General features: G+C 46.0%; 1 pseudogene; it reads left to right on the forward strand.

The window, feature by feature from the left end:
* The first annotated feature begins 4,679 nt into the window (after positions 1–4,679).
* Positions 4,680–5,507, forward strand: LOC136499590 (probable carboxylesterase 18; annotated as a pseudogene).
* Positions 5,508–24,141: the final 18,634 nt, after the last annotated feature.

Consider the following 24,141-nt stretch of genomic DNA (forward strand, 5'->3'; position numbering starts at 1 on the left):
GCTGCAGCTGAAGAAGGGCAAAGGATCGGAGCAAAAAACTCTCTCCCTTCCCCCATTCAATGCGGATGGGAAACGATGGGACACACACTGACCGACGGAACGGTGCCTGGTCAGACGGGACGTGGCCTGGGTATGGACCACCACTACCGCACACTGAGCGCTGGAACCAAAGCGCCACCACACGTAGGCGGCCCTTCGCCTTCCCAGGCAGGAATTGGAAAAACCCAAAACAATGGGATCTCCGCCAGGAGAGACCATCGGGCTTCCTAAAGTCAATCGAACGGCTTAGGAAAACGCCGAGAGACAGGAAAGGTGCAAAGGGACACCCCATGTGGGCCATGCCGACTCCATCACGAACGACGAGCACGGATCCTGGTCAGACATTTCCGATTGGAGCTCTTCAAACCTCGTCACTTGAGTCATCAAGGTAATATTATCAAACCCCCACTATTTCCTTATATAATCATTCATAAATCCATACACGCATTCATTCCATATGCCCGTGCCCCCCGGATGATTCTACCCAAATCGCCCGAGGGCTCGGGAACTAAGGCATCGCACATGCGGCTAAATGCATCACAACGCTCCGTGTTGCGTCACGAAGCGACAGTTGCCTCATTCAACATGAGCAACGACCGACCGAGGTACGACGGCTGGCCCACGAAGAGCTCGAGGTCGCCTTGCATCAAATAGAGCCAGGGAAGAAAAATGCAGATGAGCCCCGTGCAGCCCTCCTCGCCTAGTCTGCCCCAAAGTAGACAGGGTCATCTCAACCTTCTCGTTCGATCCTAAACCTCTACCAAACCCACAGAATCTCCATCGAGGGGAGGCCAGCGGGCCACCTGGGTCGGTCTCCGGAACGACCTAGGCATCTGCCGGGTTGCAGGTAAAGGAGCAGTGGAATGTCACAAGAGGGCTATGCCGACCCCGTCATGAATGACGAACTCAGATTCCACTCGATCATACCCGTTAGCGAGCTCACCGAGCGCGTCACTCGAGCCCGAGCGATGGAGGCAAGCGACAAAGCTAACCCTTCGGTTGTGAGAAACCGAGGATGGGGTAATGCACAAAACTCAAACCGACCCCTACCAAGCCCAACGAAGCTCAGGGGCTCAAGACACCTAAAACTAACTGCCTTGGCTGTGCGGGTTGCACCGATGCTAGGATCCGCGAGCTCCGTCTCGCCCGATCCCTAAACTAACTGCCTCGGCTACGCGGGCTGCACCGACGCCAGGATGAGCTCCGTCTCGCCCGATCCCTAAACTAACTGCCTCGGCTGCGCGGGCTGCACCAACGCCAGGATCCGCGAGCTCCGTCTTGCCCGATCCCTAAACTAACTGCCTCGGCTGCGCGGGCTGCACCGACGCCAGGATCTGCGAGCTCCGCCTCGACCGATCCCTAAACTAACTGCCTCGGCTGTGCGGACTGCACTGACGCCAGGATGACTCTGTCTCAACTAAAAATGCACGCACACACGCCCGCTGACAAAACCCCCCAGGCGATCCTACCCGAATCGCCCGGGGGCTCGGGAGCTACACCCGTGGGTGCACTCGCGCACACCCGCTGACAAAACAAAACCTCCTCCACTAGCAACCCACAAAAAAACCCAGACAATTCTGCCCGAAACGCCCGGGGGCTCTGAGGCTACACCCGCGGGTGTGCTCGCGCGCACCCGCCGTCAAAGACAAAAATCCCCCAGACAATTCTACCCAAATCGCCCGGGGGCTCGGTGGCTCCTGTCGGGTTCATAACCCCGGGGTCCCTCATGGACCGACTTCCCAGCAACGGCTTGGCCCAGCAGACAACGTTGCGAACCAACGCGCATCTCTTGGGCCGACCCAAATATCTAAATGATAGGCTAGAAGGGCGATCCAATCTCCGAACAGAAGGCCTAGCTGAGCAGGAACGGCGCCCGCTTCCGACTCCGGCCCACCTCTCCGTCCAGAGCGCTCGCTTCGGTCTCCAGCCCGCCTCTGGATGGCCTCTCCGACTGGAAGGCCTGGCCAAACCACCACTTCCGACTCTGACCCGCTTCTTCGACTAGGGATGCGCCGAACCTCTACTTACAGCTCTTCTCCGACTGGCGCAATCAGAGCCGACTGGGACCAACCGATCGGGGACGCCCGCTCGGTAAGGACTAGAAAACAGACGGAGAAAGTAAGGCAGGACACCCAAGTCAACCGCAATACCAAGGACCGTACCCTGTACACCTGCAGGACAGTACCCTGCGACCTCCCTGGCATGACAGAACCCAAGCAATATTGTAGGCGCCGACATTTTCCCCTACAGAGTTGTGGGCGCCATCAACTCCCATACCAGACAAGTACGGTAAGGCTCCCCCCACGTGCCTCTGAGGCATCGACAGTGTTGTGGGCGCCGGCATTTACCGTACTAGGCGAACATGGTAAAACCCACTGTATGCCTCTCGGCATCAACAGTATGGCAGGCACCGACATCTGTCATATCTGAAGAAGACAACGCAACCTCCCACATGCATCTGACACTAAACAGTATTGCGGCCGCCTACCATCATCATGTACCCGCCGGCGTAGGCAACAAGACTTAGTAGCATACATACTCTCTCCCTCTCACTTGTAAGGCCATCCCCTACATTTATAAAAGGGGATGCGTTCTCTTCCAAAATTAAGTTCATTCAGAATGATCAAGTTCACTAGGACACAACAATAGAACCACCAAGTTCAAACCACAAGCATACGCTCGAACACTTAGCACATAGCGGGGCTCCCGTCACTCTCGGCCCTTCAGACCAGAGTCCGACCGGACCTCCTGTACCCCCATCTTTCTCCTTCTCGTTTGTAGCCCCACTGCAAACTTCGAGCACCTGGGCTCAGGAATAAAGTCATCGACCGACTCAAACTGGACGTAGGACACGTTGCCTGAACCAGTATAAACCCTGTGTCATTGAGTGCTAGGCCACCTCCGATCACAACGTACGGCAAAACTACAAATATTTACGTGTTGGTCACTTTCTGCACCGACAACATGAGTTCCACGTAAATTAGTTCATTTTCATAAGAAAAATGTTAGGAAATAGAAAAAAATTCCTTCTTTCCAAAGGACGCCTTATAATCTAAAATAATATTGAAGTGCTTTGAAAATTTTGAGCCCAAAACCCGCTTTGGAAAAATGTTGGAATTGAGGTGTTATATATGTTTCTCTAATCGTATAAGAATTGAAATCATAGAGTAAAAAAGATTAGAGGGCCTCTGGTAGGCACCTCACGTAAAACAGAGGAACTTGATTGATGTTTCTATTTCTTTTAAAAAATTGAAGAACAAGTCGTTGAACACTCAAAGCAACAAGTTATAGCCATTGCAAATGCTGATGTGCCTACATATACACCACACGTATGTATAAATACATTTGCATTCTATAGAAATCCTAACACAACCAACTCATCTCCAAGCAAGGTCGGGCGATCTGACCAGACACTTCATATGGTACGTCGTAAGTCTCATAATTTAAATTTCCTTTATGTACACAATCAAGTATTGGATGTGAAATTTATTTGTTTGTTTCACACTAAAAAACCCGGCAGTAGATATTGGTAAAATAAACACATAGCACATTTTCCCATGGATCCAAACTATATAATTGAGAGAACGATTGGAATACCAAAAATTTAGCCCACACTACCCAGTTAGTAAAAAAGTTGACATATCAGTTGCTTGGTGTGTTCTTCACAACTTCATACGCCTACACAATGGAGATATGTTGTGGCCAAATAATTCTAGTGTAAAGATTGATCAAGAGAGATTGTTGACATTCTCACTAAAAAATGCAACATTTAGAGAGCAAAAGTAAATTTATGGTGTCATATCAATATAATTGAACAAACAAGATCTCATATTACAAGACATATATATGTACTTACGGTTTAATTTCCTATTTATACTAGGCTATGTGTTGAGTTTTTTAATAGAGTTTTAATATGTCAAAGGGCAAATAATTTAGAGTAAGAGTGAGTCCGTGGGTGCGTACACAGGGAACGGAGAATGGGGACAGGGCATTGGTTCCCTATCCCGTCCCCCAGAACCCTATGAGGACTATTTTTTTTTCCATTTCATTCCCCGTGGAGACGGGGAATCGCGGATCGGTCCTGTTGCCATCTCTAGGAGGAGCGCACCACGGCCGAGAGCCGCCGGGCGAGCAGAAAAAACAGTCCCGCTGCCCGTCCCCATGGGCCATGCAACTTCCGACGGCGATAGGACCAGCCGGAGCGAACAATTTCCCGTCCGCCACGCGCCACCTTCGCTTTCTGAACGATGATGAATCTCTGTTCCGGACGAGGTCTCGGTGCCGATATGATGCCAACGCTGGACTGGAGTCGTTAGCGGTTCGGTTGTTAGTTGTTGGACGACGAGGTATCCGTGCCGAGGCCGTGTCGGCGTCTCCGTGGCTGCACCGCTCCATGGTCTTCGTTCCAGCGTACCACTCTCTGCTCTTGGACCACCAGCTCAACCTCATCCGATCTCAACCTCATTGGACATCTCAAGCAACCGTTCCCTTCCCTATACGGGCCAGTGATACCAACCGATCTCCGGCGCGCGCGACACCACGCGTTCGCATTGTGGCTCCTGCTGGCTCCTGCAGTATTTATATATACACGCGGTGCACACACCCGACGGGACACTCCTCATTCCTATGCAAAGCAAGAAATGGGCTGCTCCACCTCCAGATACAGGACCCCCCGCCGCACGCCGTCCCTGCCGTGGAAGGTGCGCGTCATGCTAGCCGCCCTCCCGGTAGCATACCGCCTGCACGGCTGTATCCGGCGTACCGTTGAGTTCTTCGACGATCTTCTCATGAAGACGGGCGCCACGCCCAGCTCGGATGCCTCGGAGGTCCGATCCGCCGACATCACAGTTGACGCCTCCCGCGGCCTCTGGGTACGCGTGTTCAGCCCCTCGGCGGCGGCGATAGCTGACGACGACGCCCCGCTCCCCGTCTTTGTCTACTTACACGGCGGCGGGTTCGTGCCTGGCTCCCCATCGTCTCGCCCCTACGACGCCTTCTGCCGCCGTCTCTGTCACGAGATCCGGGCGGTCATCGTGTCCGTGAACTATCGCCACGCCCCCCAGCATCGTTTTCCGACAGCATATGACGATGGCGTCGCCGCGCTCCGCTACCTCGACGAGACCCCCCTGCCGCTGCCGACCGACCTCGTACCGGTCCCCGCCGTCGACGTCTCTAGTTGATTCCTCGTTGGCGATAGCTCGGGGGCCAACATGGTCCACCACGTCGCCTAGCGTTGGGCATCCATGTCGGCGACGTTACCTCCCGTGCGCCTTCGCCCGGCCGGTGCCATCTTAATACAGCCGTTCTTCGGCGGGGAGGAGCGGACGGAGGCCGAGCTGACCTTGGACAAGGCCTGCCGCATATTGTCAGTGGCTCGAGCGGATCACTTCTGAAGGGAGTTCTTGCCCGAGGAAGCCACCCGAGACCACCCGGCGGCGCGCGTGTGCGGGGAGGCCTCTCTGGTTTAGACTATGCATATGTTGGACCATATGCTTATTGCATGAAGATTACCTGGAGTGTGGAGTCCACTGAAATTCATGCACATGCATCATATCATGCATGCACTACCAGTAACGTTCGCCCTCTTGCTGTTGTGTTCCGCATACCGTACACTGGTCGAATAAAAATCACCCATTGCTGTAAAGTGTAAGGGGCCATTTGAATCCTTCTATTTTGAGAAATTAAAATCTACTTAATAAACTAGGCTATTTGGCTTGAAATTTGATATTCCACTCACTTTCAAAGTTCACATATAAGTCCTATCTCAAATTTATAGGTGGAGAGATAGAAATTGATTCTATACATCACCATGCTATGTTTCTAATTTACAACTTGTAACACGCTCATTCAACTCACTCCTCTACGGTAGAAATGCAACACATAGGTATCTCTCTTGTATAGCTAACAATAATATACAAATATAATCCATATACAACCATATAGCTTAATTAATGTGTCTAAATTATAATTACTAAAATAAATTCAATTCCAAGGATTCAAATAGGGCCTAAGTGTAATTAAATAAATCAAATAGGGTACTGCATGCTCGAAAAAAAGTACCGTACTACATGGAAAGTGTCCTCTGGATATGGCTCCTTAGTGAAAAGTGTTATCGGGACGTTCTAGGGTCGAAAGTGCTTTCTGAACGTGTTAGCATGTCTAGTTAGGTCCTCGTTTGGCACATATCAGCTTCACTTTTTTTTTTGAAAAAAATAGTTTTATGAGCAGCTTTCTCGCTGAAGAAGCTGAACTGTTTTGAAAAAAATTGTTTGCTGGACATTCCTTTAAAGTACATTCCTTTTAAACTAGACATTTTTATATCAGAAGTTTGCTGGTATGAGTGTTATTATTAGTACAAAACTGCTTTAAAATATCATGATTGCAAAGTAGCTTTGTTAATACTGCAAACTATAAGCATGGACAGTCTTAAGAACAATTCTTGTTAAGAGTAGGGGCATGTCATATATAGTTTACATCTTATGTCAGGTGATGCTAAGTTGTGGGTGTTTTAAGTTTAACTATGATATGTAAAGATATTACCAAGTTTCTTCTATATTTTCCTTCTTACTTGATGCCAATGAACTTGTATACTACTACAGGATTTCTATTGCGCAGCGTTTCACTTTGAACCTCCGAGACGGGCGGCCTGGTTGCCCGCCGCGGTTATTCGAGGCCGGGCAGCCGAACCAGCAACCGCCTCGGTTAATCATTAACCGAGGCTAACGCTGTAAAGAAACCGCTACGGTTAATGTGGATTAACCGAGGCGGTTACCCTAACGAAACCACCTCGGTTAATCCATTAACCGAGGCGTTTGGTCTAAAGCAACCGCCTCGTTTAACAGACGATTAACCAAGGTGGTTTCCTTATAGTGCCCGCCTCGGTTAAGTCTGGGCTATAAATACAGCCTCACCCACCCTTCTTTCGCACGGCTTCTCCATTTTTCGAGTTTTGACCCCAAAACCCTAAAAAATTGCCATTTTCTAGGGGGAGAGTTTTGCCCTTGGATTTGGTGAAGGGGGGCACCGCAAGAGGTTTATTCTTCTCTCAAACCCTCAATCCTCTCTCTTTTCCATGATTTGGGCGCTTTTTCTCAAGATCTAGATCTAGATCTATTTGGAGGAGAGAGAAATCATCAGATCTAGAGCTACCCGGCTGTCTTTTTTCCAGTACTGCTCTGCTTATATGCGCCATTTTTGTTGTTTGTGTGTGCAAGGTGTTCGCGGTCATGGACAGGGAATGAATGTACAAGACATCGAGGCTGCATCCAGCTTTCCTAGATCATGTGACAAAGTTTATTGCCACTGCGAAAAAGGCATCGTCTGAGTCTGAAGCGAGAACTCACCATCTGTCCGTGTAAGAGCTGCAAGAACCTTCTTGCCCACGGAGATGACACGGTGAAATCTCACTTGATCTGGTATGATTTCATCAAGGATTACACCGTCTGGAAGTTTCATGGGGAAGCAGAGGATCCGAGTGCCGGTGCATCTGGAGGAGGTAACTCATCAACAGCGACGATGGTGGCGGTGAATGCTGAACAACAAACCTCATCAGCAGCGGCCAGCGGGCATGGCAATGCTGCTGCTGGCGACAATGCAGATTGTGATTATATAACGATGGATGATCTGCTCCAAGACACGGCTGACGACGATGATGGGGATGGCAGTGAGCCAGTGAGGGATCTCGAGACTACAGACCTTTTTGAGTCAATCGCTAACCGTCTTGACCATGACGACATTATGTTTGGGAGCCCGAGATGGCTAGAGAATTTCAGAGAGATGAAGTAGGCGACAATTGATCCCCTCTATAAGGACTATCCGAAGCACTAGACAACGCTACGTTTTAACCTCTAGATGCTGATGCGGAAGGCTCGCCATGGCTGGTCTGATACTAGCTTCAACGACCTATTACATATCATTGCTGACACATACCTAGAGGGTAACAAGGTGCCCGCCAATACCTACCGAGCGAAGAAGCTGATCCGGCCAGTGGCGATGAAGCTTAAAAAGTTCCATGTCTGCCCTAACCACTGTATCCTATATTGGGGCAAGTATGAGAACTTACAGAGCTGTCTGCACTGTGGCGCGAGTCGGTACAAGAGGAATGTCGGTTGTCGCGTGGATGCGGACAATGAGAGAGGGCTAAGAAGAAGAAGATGGCCAAGAAGAGTACCACGAAGAAGCAGATCCTCGTCTCCTGAGGACGAGGAAGAAGAGGGTTACACGTAGAGGAAAAGTCCGAGCCCTGTCGATGTAGTACCTAGCCCGTGATCGATCGCCTGCGTGCTATATTCGGGAACCCCGAGGATGCCAAGCTGATGTCCTAGCATGCATCTGATGAGCGCATGAAGGACGATGGCAAGCTACGGCACCCTTCCGATGGCAAGCAGTGGAAGCAGTTTCAACGCCAAGTTCTAGAAGTTTGGCGACGAGGCGAGGAACGTCAGGTTCGCGCTGAGTACCGATGGGATGAATCTGTTCGGTGACCTCAGCAGCTCGCACAACACTTGGCCAGTCATCCTCACCATCTACAACCTACCTCCCTAGCTGGGTCAAAAGCGCAGGTATCTTTTACTAATCATGATTATTTTGGACCTAGGTAGCTAGGAAATGATATAGATGTGTTCCTTGAGCCGCTCATGGAGGACATGAAGATACTATGGGAAGATAGGGTCAAGATGATCGATGCGTCCCTAAAGAAGGAGTTCACTCTAAAAGCCATCATCTTTGTCACCATCATTGATTACCCTGGTCTTTTTTCACTATTGGGGCAGATCAAAGGTAAGTCAGGTTGCATAGTTTGCATTGATGGTACCTGCTACACTTACCTTAGTGCTTCCAAGAAGATGGTGTACATGACGCATAGGTGATTTCTCATCAAAAAGCATAGGTACCAGGCAGCTACGATGAATAAGTACTTCGACAACCAGGACGAGCCTGAAATTGATGAGCCAAAAAGGACGAGGTACGGGCAAAAGGTGTTTGACATGGTGAAGGGGATAGATGTTGAGTTTGGGAAGAAGAAGAAAGAGGAAGACATGACCACGACAAGGAAGAGGAAGCGGTATAAGATGGAGGAACCACATGTCACCCTCGTTCTTTTCAAGAAGCAGTCATGTTTCTTCAAGTACCTGTTATATTGGAAGGAACTAGATACGCCCCATGCCACCAACTGCATGCACCTCGAGAAGAATGTCTTCAAAAGCACCATTGATGTACTGCTAGACATCAACACTAAGACGAAGGATGGTCTAAAGTCACGGATGGATCTTGTCAACTAGGACATCTGGTCCAAAATTCACCCGACACCGGCGACGCAGAGCAGGAAAGTTGACCTTCCGGGCACGAGCTATAACCTAACGAGAGATGAGAAGAGGGTCATGTGCTAGTGGCTTAGGGGTGTCAAGGTGTTGACCAGTTTCTCTTCCAACATCAAGAGCCTGGTCTCAATGAAGGACCTCACACTAACTAGCTTCAACGCACATGACTGCCATGTCATGCTCTTCAACACACATGATTGCCATGTCATGTTCATAGTGTTCCTTCCTATTGTTATCAGGGCTATCAGTCCAGAGTATGTGAAGATCATCATCACACACATGTCCTACTTCTTCAACTACATCACACAGAAGGTCATCGATGAAGTTGAGCTACCTAGCCTAAAATAGTTCATCGCGGAGACCCTTTGCCAGCTCGAGATGTGCTTCCCGCCGTCTTTCTTCAATATTATGCCATACCTGATGATGCACATGGTTGATCAGATATAGGAACTGGGCCCCATGTACCTGCACCAGATGTGGACTTACAAGTGGTTCATGTTGACCCTCAATAGATACATCCTTAACCATGCCTTCCTGGAGGGATATATGATTGAGGCATACACAACCGAGGAGGCCGTTAACTACTACACCAGGTACATCTAGGATGGAAGGGCGATTGGCCTGCCGTCTCTCAGCATGAAGGCAGAACCTCAGGAATGGGTTGCACGGGGAGGAAAGTACACACAGATGTACAGTATGAAATGGTGCAAGAAGCTCATCACAGCGTCCTCAATCAACTAGTGGTTATGGAACCATATGTTGACAAGCATAGGGAGGAGATCTGCGTCGCTCATGATGGATAGCGCACGGAGGGATGGGTCCAGAAATAGCACAAGATCAGTTTCACGACGTGGATCAAAGAGCTACAGGACATACCCCGTGGAGAGTCCGATGAAGCGAGGCTTGCGTTTGGCCCATCCACCCAAATCACCACGTGGCAAGGGTATGACATCAATGGATACATGTTCCACACAAAGGAGAAGGACAAGACATACTTTGGGGCACGGAACAGTGGTGTTCGATATGAGGGCATCGACAAGTTAACGGGGCAGACCAAGACATACTTTGGGCAGATTGAAGAGATATGGGAACTTGACTATGGCGGTGACCTATAGTTAGCTATCTTCCGGTGCCAGTGGGTCAAACCAAAGGGGGTTGTCATGGACTGACTTTGGGCTCACCACCATGGAGCTCCAAAGTGTCGGATACAAAGATGATCAGTGGGTACTAGCAAGCCACTGCACACAAGTAGCCTACTAGCCGATGCCCAAAGACAACAAAAACATGTGGTTGTGTCCAGAAAGCAAAGAATTGTTGGAGCTGATGGAGTCCAGAGCCCCGAAGAATACAACAACTATACTGAGCTCTTCGCTCTTTACCGATCATCCACAGAAGATCAAGTTGGTGGAGACCCGCGTCAACAAGACCAAGATGATGCCCTGGTTTTGCCCCTACGGTGAGAAGAAGACCGTCGTGGGAACACTAGCAGCAAAATGATATGTGTGCCACACAAATATGTAATAATGTAGTAACTTATTGATTAACAAGAACTTTTATGTAACTGATTATTATTGTAATGGAATCATATATATAAATATGACCGTGAGAGATCATAATCTATACGTGTTAAGTGTTTGATTTTTAAAAATAATTTGATATTTGTTGAAAGGAATGAAACAAGTATCTCATTAAGTCCTACTCTACTACTACTCCTACAACTCTACTACTACTACTATTCCTAGTGCTCCTACAACACTACTACTACTACTCCTCCTACTATACTACTACTACTACTGCTTTAACACTACTCCTCCTAGTATTCCAACAACACTACTATTACTCCTACTACTACTGCTATACTCCTACTACTCCTACAACACTACTCCTACAACTCTATTACTCCTACACTACTACTCCTATGAATTTTAAAAAGCATTACAAATTAAATATCAATTTTAAAATGTTATAAAACCAAAATAACCGAGGAATTTCATCAAATATAAAAAATGTAAAATCTTAACTGAGGCGGGCACCCTAAGTCACCCGCCTCGGTTAATATTATCCGTGGCGGGCACCCTAAATCGCCCGCCTCAGTTAATATTAACCGTGGCGGGCACCCTAACTTGTCTGCCTCGGTTAATATTAACCGAGGCGGTTACCCTAAGCCACCCACCTCGATAAATCATGGCCTATATATACCCCTCTAGCCCCCAATTTTTTCTAAGTCCTTCGGCCGTGTCAATTGGACTCCAAAGGGCTGCCCCATTTTCCCACCATCGCCGTCGCCGAGCTCCTCCGCCCCCGCCCCCACCACCGAGAACCCGGAGCACTGTCACAGGGCCTAGCCCCGAGAGCTCCACCGCGCCATCCACCGTGGGATGCCACGAACCCTAGCTCTGCCACGCCATCATCATCTCTGGCCGGCTACAGCGCCGAGGAGAATCGCCCCACACCCTGCGTCATTGTCCCCAGCGTCGAGGAGATCCGCCCCGCGCTGCCGCGTCATCTTTCGTAGACCCATCTTTGCCAAACCCTAGCTCCACCGTGTTGTCTTCCTCAGGACCCATCTTCTCGCCGAACCCTAGCACCGCCGTTGTCCACTACCAACGTGTGCTCCCTCCTCCGCACCGAGAATCTCTGCTGACTTCATCTTCCCAGCTTCTCCCCTGACTCCATCTTCCCTGGCTCCATCTTCCCTGGTACACTGGCTGTGATGTTCTTGTCCCCATGCCTATGATCTGTGATGCCTATGATGCATTTTTTGTTTCAATTTGCCAGTTTTGATTAAATGCTACATGTGATGCGTTTTTTGTCACAATGCAAATGCCACTGCCTATGATGCCTAATGTATTGGTTAACTGAGCATTTTCCACTGCCTATGATGCCAATTTAATGAACTGTTGCCTGTGATGCAATTTTTTTAACTATGGCAATGCCACTGCCTATGATGCTAATTTCATATTCAACTGAGCACTTGCCGCTATCTGAATGATTTATTAAGAGATTTCCACTTTTAGATGAATTTGACTAAATTGGGGTCAATTTGAGATGAATTAGGATAAATTTGTGATGAATTTGAGCTAAATTAGGATGAATTTGATGAAATATATGCTACTTGTCTACTTAATTCTCTCTTCTATGCCTGCTGGCTACTACTCTTATATGCTGCTGGTGCTGGCTGCTGCTCTCTGCTACTCCTACAACTATATACTACTGCTACTGGTATATACTACTACTCATCTACTCCTACAACTATATACTACTACTCATCTACTACTACTCCTCCTATATACTACTGCTGGTGGTTCTCTACTCCTACTAGTTACTACTCCTATACTCCTGCTACTTACTACTTACTACTCTATCTACTACTACTGTTTTCTGTCTGCCTGTGATACTTACTGTTGGCTTATTATCTGAGCAGCGCACATGCCTATTTTGAATTGAGCACATGCTGCCTATTCTTGAATTGAGCACATGTTTACTTGGCCAGCCTATTTTGAATTGAGCACATCCTGCCTATTTTTGAATGAGCACATGCTGCCTATTTTTGTTGCTTACTATTGGCTTATTATCTGGTTGTGATGCCCTCACTGATGCCCTCCCCAAATTTTGCTGCCCTCCTCTGGTTGTGATGCCCTCACTGAATTTGGTTGTCCTCCTCTACTCCTACAACTACTACTACTCCCACAACAACTCTCCTCCTCCTCTATACTCCTACAACAACTACTAATACTCTATACTACTTACTACAACTACTACATACTACTTACTACAACTCTACTACTTTTACTACTCTACTGGTGTGTTGGCTACTGCTCCTATTTTTTTACTACTGCTCTACTACTCTGTACTACTCTATACTACTCCTACTCCTACTCCTCCTCCTCCTCCTCCTACTCCTAATACTTTCTACTACTCTACTCCTCCACTCTACTACTCTACTCCTCTACTCTTACTACTCTACTACTTCTATACTATTCTCCTACTACTACTCTTAACCCTACTCTACTACTCTTAACTACTATCCTCTACTCTCTACTCCTACTACTCTTACTACTATCCTCTCTACTCTGTACTCCTACTACTCTTACTACTATCCTCGACTACTCTCTACTTGTCTATATCAGGCTGCTTCCTTTGGGGACGATTTGAGCAGCCCTGCCTCGAATAACCGAGGAAGGCAACCAGGCCAACCGCCTCGGAGCCCACTTGTGAAACGATTGTGTAAAAGAATTTGTGTAGTAGTGCCTTAGGGGTCGATTTGAATTTGAGCTTCTCTGTGGCATATGCAATGATGAACTGTTTAAACTTTGAAAAATGTGCTGAGGCAGTGGCATTTGCAATGATGTGAACCCTTTTATGCTGAGGCAGCGGCTATGATGGTCAAATGCCCCCCTACTAGTACTAAGCTCCTAAACTAGGATGGCTTGTATACAAGCAACTCAGTTTAGAAGCGATGTGATGACAATGGGGTGAATCTGAGCCAACTATGTACATGATTTTTCTCCAAATTCTTAAATTTTGTACTTTTCTTGTATAATTTTGTACTTTTCTTGTACAATTTTGTACTTTTCTTCACTTTTTGTATCCCTACACCCAATGTATATGAAAAAAGGATGTAATCTTGTTTTCAAATGAATATATATAATTAATGATTCCTTTATATATGTTTTGAGATGAATATAGCATTGTGTTTATATAATTATGAAATGTTCCTATAATTCTCTCTTCGTCATAGCTATCAATGTCGACCAAGGAGGCTCTTGAAAATTGGCGCGAGGCTACTCCTGATGCGAGCGATGATTGAAGGCTCATCATCAGATCGGGAGCACCTCATACGAGAGTGAGGAACTAACACCGAGGCCGGTGAAGAGACCTCTGTGGTGATGAAGAAGATGATCCAGACTTTGATTCGAAGGACGAGGCATGAGGTTCTCACATGGAGCCACGACAACCTCCGAAAGATGATACCCAAGCAATGAGGCACGAGGTACGTAGATGAAGCAGTGCACGCTAATTGACACAACGTTCGTGGGCCTCATGCAAGTATATAACTAATGCGAGTTCTTGTCCTCGATAGATACCGATGGTGCCTCTTTGTTTGGAGTACCCCGACGGTGAAGAGGGGGAGGAGGAGGAAGCACCCGGTCCATCCTTGAGCACTTCTTCAACCGCAACGACTGGGTAGCAAGAAGAAGTCAGACTTGAAGAGGGGCCAACACAGAAGGCATCAGATTAGCAAGAAGAAAGTGCGTGCGATACACAAGATAGGGCCAAAAGGAGAGCCCTTAGAGCCAACTATCATCATTGGCATCTTCAGCAACTAGTGTTCCTGTATAGTATGGGAGAAGGTGCCTATAACATATGATGATTGGAGGAAAGTCCCCATGGACATCAAGGGAAATGTGTGGGGAGAGGTGAAGAGGTGGTTCACATATCTAGCGGAGGGCTATGATGAAGACAAGTGCATGGGGGCATGCGTTGTTTGTTGTAGGCAAAATGCTTTGCAACTTCACATCCATGCTCAATAGGGAGTACGTGCAGAAAGGGAGGACACCATTCGAAGACTACAACTTCATCAAGCGTGATGTCTAGGAAGAGTTTGTCGTGAAACAATTGATCGAAGAAGCTAAGGCCAAGGGCGAGAAGTTCTCTGAGCTCTCAAAGAGGAACCAGCTACACTACCACCTAGGCATGATAGGGTATGCCATAAAGATGAAGAAGTGGCGGTAGGAAGAAAGGGAGGCAGCTGAGGCTGGGCAGCCGAATCCATTATAGGGCGTCGATAATAGGTCACATAACTACCTCTATGCCCGCAAGCCAAAAAAGCTGAAGGAGGGTAGGACCAAGTACAACGAGCCGAAGGTCGAGGAGGTGGAGAAGAGGATCTTGGAGGTCTCTATGGCCGAGAAGAGCGGGTCCTTCGAATCTCGCCGAGAGAGGGACGTACTGACCAAGGCGCTGGGAAACCCTGAGCACCGTGGCCGCATCCGTGGGGTTTCCTTGAGGCAGAGCTAGAAGGATGTGGAGGCCTGGCAATCCGATGCCAACTCTTACCACACGAGGCAGAGGTACAAGGAAGGGCTCCTCCAGAAAGGCCGTGATGAGGCAGTCAAGGATATGATCATGGGGAAGATACGAGATGCTTTCATGAGCACCGACCCCAAGATGGTGGAGCTAAGGACGCAGATGTTTCGCCAGGCTGGCGTGCTGCTACCACAGGGTCAAGCCACCATACAAGGGCAGATGGTGCCGCAAATCGGACAACTCCCCAGGTACTCAGTCGACAACATCATTGAACCAATGAGCTGCACGCTCTAGGTGCCCTTTGGCAGGGCACAGAGGAAGAAGGACCTGGCCACAGGAGTGGCACTGCCGCCTAAAAGCGGCACCATGTACGATGGCAAGCCGATCCCGCCCGACTCTACCTAGGTCAACGTGACGTGGACCAACAAAGATTTTGACGAGGATGAAATAAACATTCCCACGGAAGAGGGGTACAGGTTCATCGGTGCAACTATCGGCATGCGCGTGCTATGGAACAAGAGCGACATTGTCTTCAACATGCCGACGTCAGCGTCACAGCCCTCACACTCGTCGTCGTCTCCCTCGGGTGACGACGACGATGGCGGCGGCGATGAAAATGGCAGCGATGACAACGACAATGCTGGTGGCCCAGGCAGCAGTACTCCAGCCAATCCGCCTCCCAGCAACAACAATCCTACAGGGAAGCACAGGAGCAGCATACTCAACTATGTTTGAAAGGTATGCTACTAGCAAGCATAGTCAATCTATAATTCATTTCGAGATGCTATCTACTTTTTCCACTCGCTAACATCTCAAGCCCCGGTGTTGCAGGCCGAAAACACCACCGACCATTTTGGCCCCGGTCGGATGATTGCCCTGAAAACTATGTGCATGGGAAGTTCATGTTGACCTTGGGCGACCTCCTTGAAGAGAAGTGGGAGGTAAGGAGGTTCCATCTGTGGTACATGGAAGTAGCGAAAGTGGGCCTGGAAAACTTCATCATTAACATTCCTGTGGAGTACTTCCACACACCCATGGATGGTGAAGTCATCGTAGATTTCCATGATATGCATAGATTACTAGCGGCAAAAGGACCTCGACGTCACCCAACTCACTTTATTTGCCTTGTAAGTTACTTATGACTTTGACACTACTTCATCGTTGTAGGTACTTTAGGAACAAACTAATAATGCCATGATGACTTTTCCTTGTAGGATGTAGGCCTATGTAAGCAAGGAATTGGGCAACGACATTATCTATATTTCTCTGATGCTTATTACAGAGAGAACCATCACGGGTTATGATATACTAGACACTCATGAAAAGCTGGTGAACTTGAACCCAAAGGAGAGAAAGAAATACAGGGAAGATCAGGTAATCGAATATAAGTATCGGGCGGGAATGTACATCTATGAGGCCATGAAGAGAAGAAGGTCTGGGGAAATGAGTGCGTCATGGCCGTCCACTAGTTCGGGTAAGTCCAAAAGATACTTGGAGCATATATATATATATATATATATATATATATATATATATATATATATATATATATATATATAGGTACTGGGATCATGACATCTCATATTTGAACATTTCTAATCTATATTGTGTGAATGGTGCAGCTAGGGCATCATGGGCCACTGGATTGCATTTATAATCTATCCTCTATACGGAAGGGCCTGTATATTTGACTCTTTGTGGGATACAAACAAAGCATGGTACAAGCAATTTGAAAGCTGTTTGAGATAGTAAGTGATGGAACTTATTCATTTACAGTTAACATACTTGTTGAAAATGTCATTGACACTAGTGGTTTTTTCATATAGCGCTTATAAGAAGTACTGAAAGATCCCGACTGCTATGATCGGAGATCTGAGAAGAAGAAGATCAAGAATGGCATGAAACTGAAACTCAGGCGTGAGTTCCCGGTAAGTACCAATACTACTACTACTGCTCTTCTCCTAATACTACACCTACTACTCTACACTACTCTAGTACTCCTACTACTACTACTCCTTCTACTAGTACTACTACTCTACTCTACTCACTACTACTAGTTCTACTACTCCTACTGATTGTTTATTATATATGCTCTAATGATTGTGTATTATACATCGTGCAGTGCGCTAAACAACCCTATGGCTCAGTTCTATGTGGATTCTATGTTTGCGAGTACCTGAGGATGTGCAGTAGATTCTGCAGCAGCTGGCAGCAGCTCAAGAAACCACAAGGATGGTGCCGAAGGGAGAAGGTCAACCAAGATTTCAGACAAACAGTAGCAGACATATGTAAGTTTGTCACAGAGAGCGCGCATGAAGGGAATACGTTCTTCAACCGGGAAAGCGAGTTAGCGTGGGATCCGAAGTTTGATACGATCAGAAACTGGAGCACCAAGTTACGAATCTCAGATTACATTCTGGCAGACCTCTTTTCTGGTAAAAAAATGATATCTATGAATGACCTTAGTTGCTGATGTACGAATGATTGGTGTTTGTGAAACAATGATGAAGACATCACTAATGTAATAACTTAATGTCAGTTCGTCGAACGAGAATGAATGTAATATATGTTTGTCATCTATTTTCTGCTTTATCTGTGTTTTCATTAGCGAAATTTTAAATTCAAATTTAAATTCTAATTTGAAAAAAACATTTGTTTTAATTTGGAAATCATTAACCGAGGCGGCCAAGTAATAAAAATCGTCTCGGTTAAAATCTTAACCAAGGCGGGAGTCTTTATTCAACCACCACGATTAAAATCTTAAGCGAGGCAAGCGCGTTACGACAACCACCTCGGTTAATATGTATTAACCGAGGCGGTTAGCTTATGATGCCCACCATGGTTAATCTATTAACCGAGGCAGTAGGCCAACCACTTCGGTTAAGGCCATGATTAACCCTGACCTTTGTGCCGATGCGGTTGGCTTGCCCGCCTCGGTTAAGCTAAAATGCCCACCTCGGTTAAAATTCGTGTAGTAGCTCTAGAGACTCTGTATATGCTCCCGTGATGTCCGGTTTATAGATTTTCTCGGGAAAACTACATCCAACAGCATCGCTACCTTGTTTTCTAAAACCAAGAGTGCTCTATTCTGTGATTCCCGGTCGGGAGAATTGACGAGGGGCGTCTCTCTCCGTCCACCTTTCCTCTGTCCAGTCCCATGCATGCATGCACCTTCTCGCACGAGCGCCTGCCCTTTCACGTGCATGTTGTCATATGAAGTCGAAGCATAGCAGACCTCGGGACGGGCGTCCCCAAGATGAGCTGCCAAGTTACTCTGATGTTAGTGAAGGTGACCAAGAAAAAACCAAGTTAAGTGCTGGGGACATTAAATTAACATGTGGATGATTATCTAGCATAACATACAACTGTAAATTCTTTTATGGTCAATGATGTTTCAGCTATAAACCTGTAACCTTTTTCATGTATAATGATTATGATGTGTGATTCGCTTGATGATTGGTTCGTGTTGTGTAACTCGACCTGCGAAAGATCTTGAAGAGGAGGTGCGGATGGCACTCTCCTAAGGACCTCTCCGTGACGGTCTGTGCTAGAATGGGTCGGTCGAGTGTACGACACCCTGAGCTAGTGAGGTTGGCACGGGAAGGACACCCTCACAGCAGGTACCAGATAGGGACCCTGCCATGTTAATTTACTTAAATGGAGTATCATCCACTTGACCAACTCAATTTAAGCAAATCAACCTCGGTGATCCCTGGAGATGTCATCCACATCTCCACAATAGCCTCCACAAATAAAGATCACATCTCAGCAATAGAGTACATAAATAAGTGGAAAACATATATTACAAGTCTTCTAGAATTAATAATTTAATTGTTACAACATAAATGAAGACATTGATTAAACTAAATACAGTTATAACAAGACAACTACCTTACCACATTACACCTACGCTATGAACTAAGTATAACTAGTAACGGGTGGTTGCCCTTGCCCATGGGCATTGCCACCATAGCTTAGATAGCACCTGCCATTCATCCACTTTGCCAGCATCAACGGGGTGGACATGGCCACCAATATCCTCAAGGTACCTGCAAAACAACTTATCAGCAAGCACCGTGAGTACATTTCATACTCGCAAGACTTAATTCCAGCATATATATTTGGTGGATGTAAAGGGATTAATAGGCATTTGTACATTTGCATAAAAGCATGTCGTTTATTAAGAAGATGATATGCTCATGATTCAACCTTCAAGTCTTTAACATTTATAGTTATGTTGATAAGTAGCAATTGAGAAACATAGTTAAGTGATCAATGTATAAGTCATCTCATCATCAAGTTCCATCACTAGCACTACACTAAGTCTAGAAGAGAGAAAAACCAAAGGGTTTCATCCGGAAGGACTTCAGGCTTTCAAAAAGATCTCTACATAGGTTACAACTATATCTACAAGGGCAACGGGACGAACCTTCATACCCTGTTCCTAATTAAGGGTTGCCTCACGTTTCCAACATTTTACTAGTGTGGCCATGGACAATGCTCATGAACGGTTTGCAAGATGTCTAAGGTAGTGATTTTTCATTCCCCTTGCGTGTAACACCTCGGGTGTTTAAATACTAATACCTGACATGTCATCATATGCATTGCAAAGCATTTGGCATTTTGTGAAAACTTTGAGATGCATACACTAAAACAAGTTTATATTTATGTGGTATATGTTGAATTGTATTGTTTGACTCAAGTTCAAAGTTTGTTTGGATTTTGAATTTTCAAGAAAACCCTAATTTTCAGCATTTAAATCCTACCCTGAAAACTCATTTCAAAATCTAAGCATATTGTGGGGTTGAGCCCAAAAGCAAAAGTGTAGAGCTTGTCAAGTTATACAAAGTTTGTTTTTGGAGTTTTCAAAGTTGTTATGAAAAATTTGGAGTAATTCAAAAAGGCGTAATTCGTTAAATGTCCCCTATTTGAATTCAAAAGTTCATTTCAAAATGTATACCAAATTAGGGGTTGGTTATAAAAGCAAAGTTGTAGAACTTTGATTTTGAACAACTTTTATTTTTGGATATTTTTGAGTTGTTACACAAATTTGGGAGTAATTTGGAAATTTAGACGGAGGGCAATTCTGTAATTATTGTGAACAGTGTTCACCGCCTTAGCTACACTGCCGACGACCTTCGGTTTGCTTCCAGGCGCGGTCGTGGCCGTCTTTGGCGTTGCCCTGGCGCGGTGAAGGCCACAGCGTAGCTTCCTTGCGCTTCTGAGCCGCTCTATTTAGCCTTGGCCGTCGTCGTTTGCCCCCGCTCTCTTGCTCTGTTTTTCCAGTCGCCGACGCCATAGCTCCAGCGAGCTCGCATCGCCTCCCCAACGCCGTTGCCATCTCGGTAAAGGCCGTCCTAGTTCCGTCTCTTCCTTGCGAATCCAGCCAGCTAACCTTGGTCGCCTGAAATTGCCGAGAATCCGCTGTCCACGTCTTTCTTCCTCGCGGCCAGCAACCTCACCGCCGTGGGCGCGTCGTCATGGCCAGAGCTCTCCGGTGAGCCATTGCCCGTGATCAGTGTACCTACGGCTTCGTCTTGATGCTATAGTACTTAATCCGTTGTTGCTTGGCCATTTTGCCCACTGCAGTCGCCGGTTCACCGCCGTCAACGATCTCTGCTTTGCCGTGACCACCGTGAACGTCGACCCGCCTCTCTGTTGTTCCTCCAGCTTGTCCGTCGCCTTCAACGTGACTGGGGTGAGCTCCTAGTTCTTCCTATGCATTTTGTTTCACCATTTTCGGTTTTGTTTCACCGGCATAGCACCGCCGCGCCGCCGTGTCCGCCATGGCCGGTGCCGTGCTCATCTTGTGCCGCAACCGATGCAACTAAGGACGTTAGTTGATGCGCATAGTCGTGGAGAGCATGTTGGTGCAGCTGCCTTCGCCGTTAGTCTCACCGACGGCGAGGAATCATCGGTCAGCGCGCGTGTCGCCGGAGTCAAGGCCAGAGGTTGAAGATGACGGGTGGGGTCGGGTTGTCAGTGACTGTGTAGTTCATAAATGGATTTTTTCTATTTTCTGGAATGAATGAATAGTGTTTGTTTTTGTTATTTTTGTGTAGATTTATTTAGAGCTCCAAAAATTATGAAACTTTTTGTGTGACCTCTCTGTGATGTATATTATTTAATAAAAATATGAAATAATGTTTTTCAGTAAATTTTGAATGTGATGAAAATTGCTCAATTAATTAATAAATGGATTTCCATGATTTTTCTAGGCTTATTTATTTATCCAAAAATTATGAAAATTGTTTTGCCACTTAGTTATCATGTGATGAACATTTACAAAAAAATTTGAGGTCAATTAGAACAAGTCTATTTATTTCATAATTCTTAATTAATTAATTAATTCATAAAAGCAAATAGTGACTTTTAGTGATTTAGGTTTTGTTTGAATTTTTGATTGAGTGATGTCCTTGGGTCATTAGTTGGTAATGATCTTTGGCAATTGATGTTAGTATTCTGGAAAGGTTTAGTTAGTTTGACTTGTAACTATACCGCGAAGGAAAGTTGTATTCCAGTCGTTAACTTTTGCATCCATCATCAAGCATCATGTTTCGTATTCCGCATCATGTTAAACATGGTATTGTTACTACGTGTAGTGAACGAAGGTGAACACGTGTTAGTTAACCAAGTTGCTGAGGAAGTTAGTCCGTCTATTGAGGTCGGATCGAATACTTGTGGAACGTCGCAGGAATCGGACTTTTCCGTCAACGAAGGCAAGCCCCTGATGCATACAACCCTACCTTGTGTTTTATAAATTAATTTTGCTTTTGCTTTTCTATACTGCATTAAGTGATTAAGAGTTAAGTAAAAGCCTAATTGATGCATTACCAACCTTGTTTTTCCATATCTACCTTGTTACCAGTTTTAATTCGTATATGCTTAGTTATGCTTAGCTATGCTTACAAGATGAAGGTTGGGTGATTACCTGTCACCTGCAAGTTTTAAATGGAACTTTGGTTACTTATGTTATCATGTGATATGGGAATGTGGAGTAATAAATCTAGATCGGGCGGACTCGGTGTTGGGGAGCCACAAGACATGGAGGTCTTGTGAGCGGCTTCTTTCCGCCTGTGTCGATTAAGGCCCGTCCGTTGTTGAACTGTGTGCGGTGAGACTTTGTAGTACTAACCACATACTCCGGTAAGCCTTAACTTGGTTATTCTATTACAAGAATGGCTACTCACGCACTAAGAGTGGAGAGATGGCGGGAATAGCGTGTACCCACGTGGCAATGGGCTGGATTGGTGGAGTACTGTATTCTCAGGTGGCGTGGACCCGTTCTTGTTTTAGAGGATCCAAGAATAGGTTGGTATATGTAGGTCAGGGACCTGCATATATCGTGTGGTCTGGAATTCCCAGCTGGGTTTTTAATCGGTTCGAATCGTCGTTGCTCCTCGGTCATGGAGACTCACTTCTCTGTTCATCATCGTAGTTTAATAACTGGAACTTGAGTAAGGTTTGAGAAAGAGATTGATATGAAGTTCATGATCTCATTACGGATCATGGCAGATTCATATGTGTTACTTATAAAGTTTTACCTTTGAAGTAAAGAATTTTGTTAAAGAGCTTTTACGCAAAAGAACTTTGATTATCGTTAAAGCCATACCTTGAATCCCATGAGCCGGTATTCCTAAGTTCTATCAGTTTTATTTTAGTTAAGTCTTGTTGAGTACTTTTGTACTCAGGGTTCGTTGACCCTTGTTGCAGGTGAGGCTCATGAGCAGATCTATTTTGGATCGTGCTGCATGACGGTTGTTCCTTGTGATGACGATGAGAAGTAAATGTGTGGCCCTTGGGCAGGGCAGTTTCTTTGTGTGTTTTGTATAATATTATAATGCCACTCCACTATTTTGTTTTGTTATAATCATCGAACTTAGTTGTGAGGTTTAAAACTACTGTTTTGTAAATTATGTTATTGTAAGACTTCCGTTGTTTTTACTCTGGTGTATATACTTGAATAAATGTTGTAATACTGCAATGACTCTGTAATGTGATCCTGCTTGGAAATCATGGATGATTCGGGGTTCCCCGAGGACACCCGACAGACTTCTTAAGTTACCAGGAACATATGCATAGTTGTCAAAGTTCGTTGGACAGTGACAAGTGCATGTGGATCCTATAATTTAGGAGGTTCTACCATAGAATGGTATCAGAGCGATCGTTACAAGGTTTTTGTAGTATTGTTTTACAAAAACTTCAAAATGATTTGGGATGACTAAACTTAACTTGTTAATTTGGTCCAAATTGCTTCTGACTTATCTTATTTCTTTCTCACCATTCCTTATTTGATTAAAAAGGTTTTGTGTGGTGGAGTAGTAATCTTACTATGCCCTATATAAAAACAAATGTTGTTTATGTGTATTATAAGCTTTGATGATTTTGTTCGTAAGAACGATTCATGCATCATGAATAATTCACTAGTTACTTCCTTCACCTCTGAGTCTGGAGCTGAGTAGTGAGTCTGATTTGAGTAATGTAATCCATCATAGATGCTCTTTAGACTTTGATCAATGATCTTACTTAGATTAAATTGGCTTCCTACAGTATGGCTCGTACCAAGATGACGCCTCGTAAGTCCACTGGACCCAAAGGAGTTCCTCGTCACCAACTTGCCCCAAGGAATGATAGTGCTAGCAGTAGCAGCTCTAGGTCTGATCCCCAGGCAGAGATACAGAGGATTTCTACAGAGTTAGCACAAGCTACTAGAGATAGGGCTTTGGATGCTATACTGGTAGGAGAATTACAGGAT

This window comes from Miscanthus floridulus, chromosome 13, assembly GCF_019320115.1.
Source record: "Miscanthus floridulus cultivar M001 chromosome 13, ASM1932011v1, whole genome shotgun sequence".
Taxonomy (NCBI): Eukaryota; Viridiplantae; Streptophyta; class Magnoliopsida; order Poales; family Poaceae; genus Miscanthus; species Miscanthus floridulus.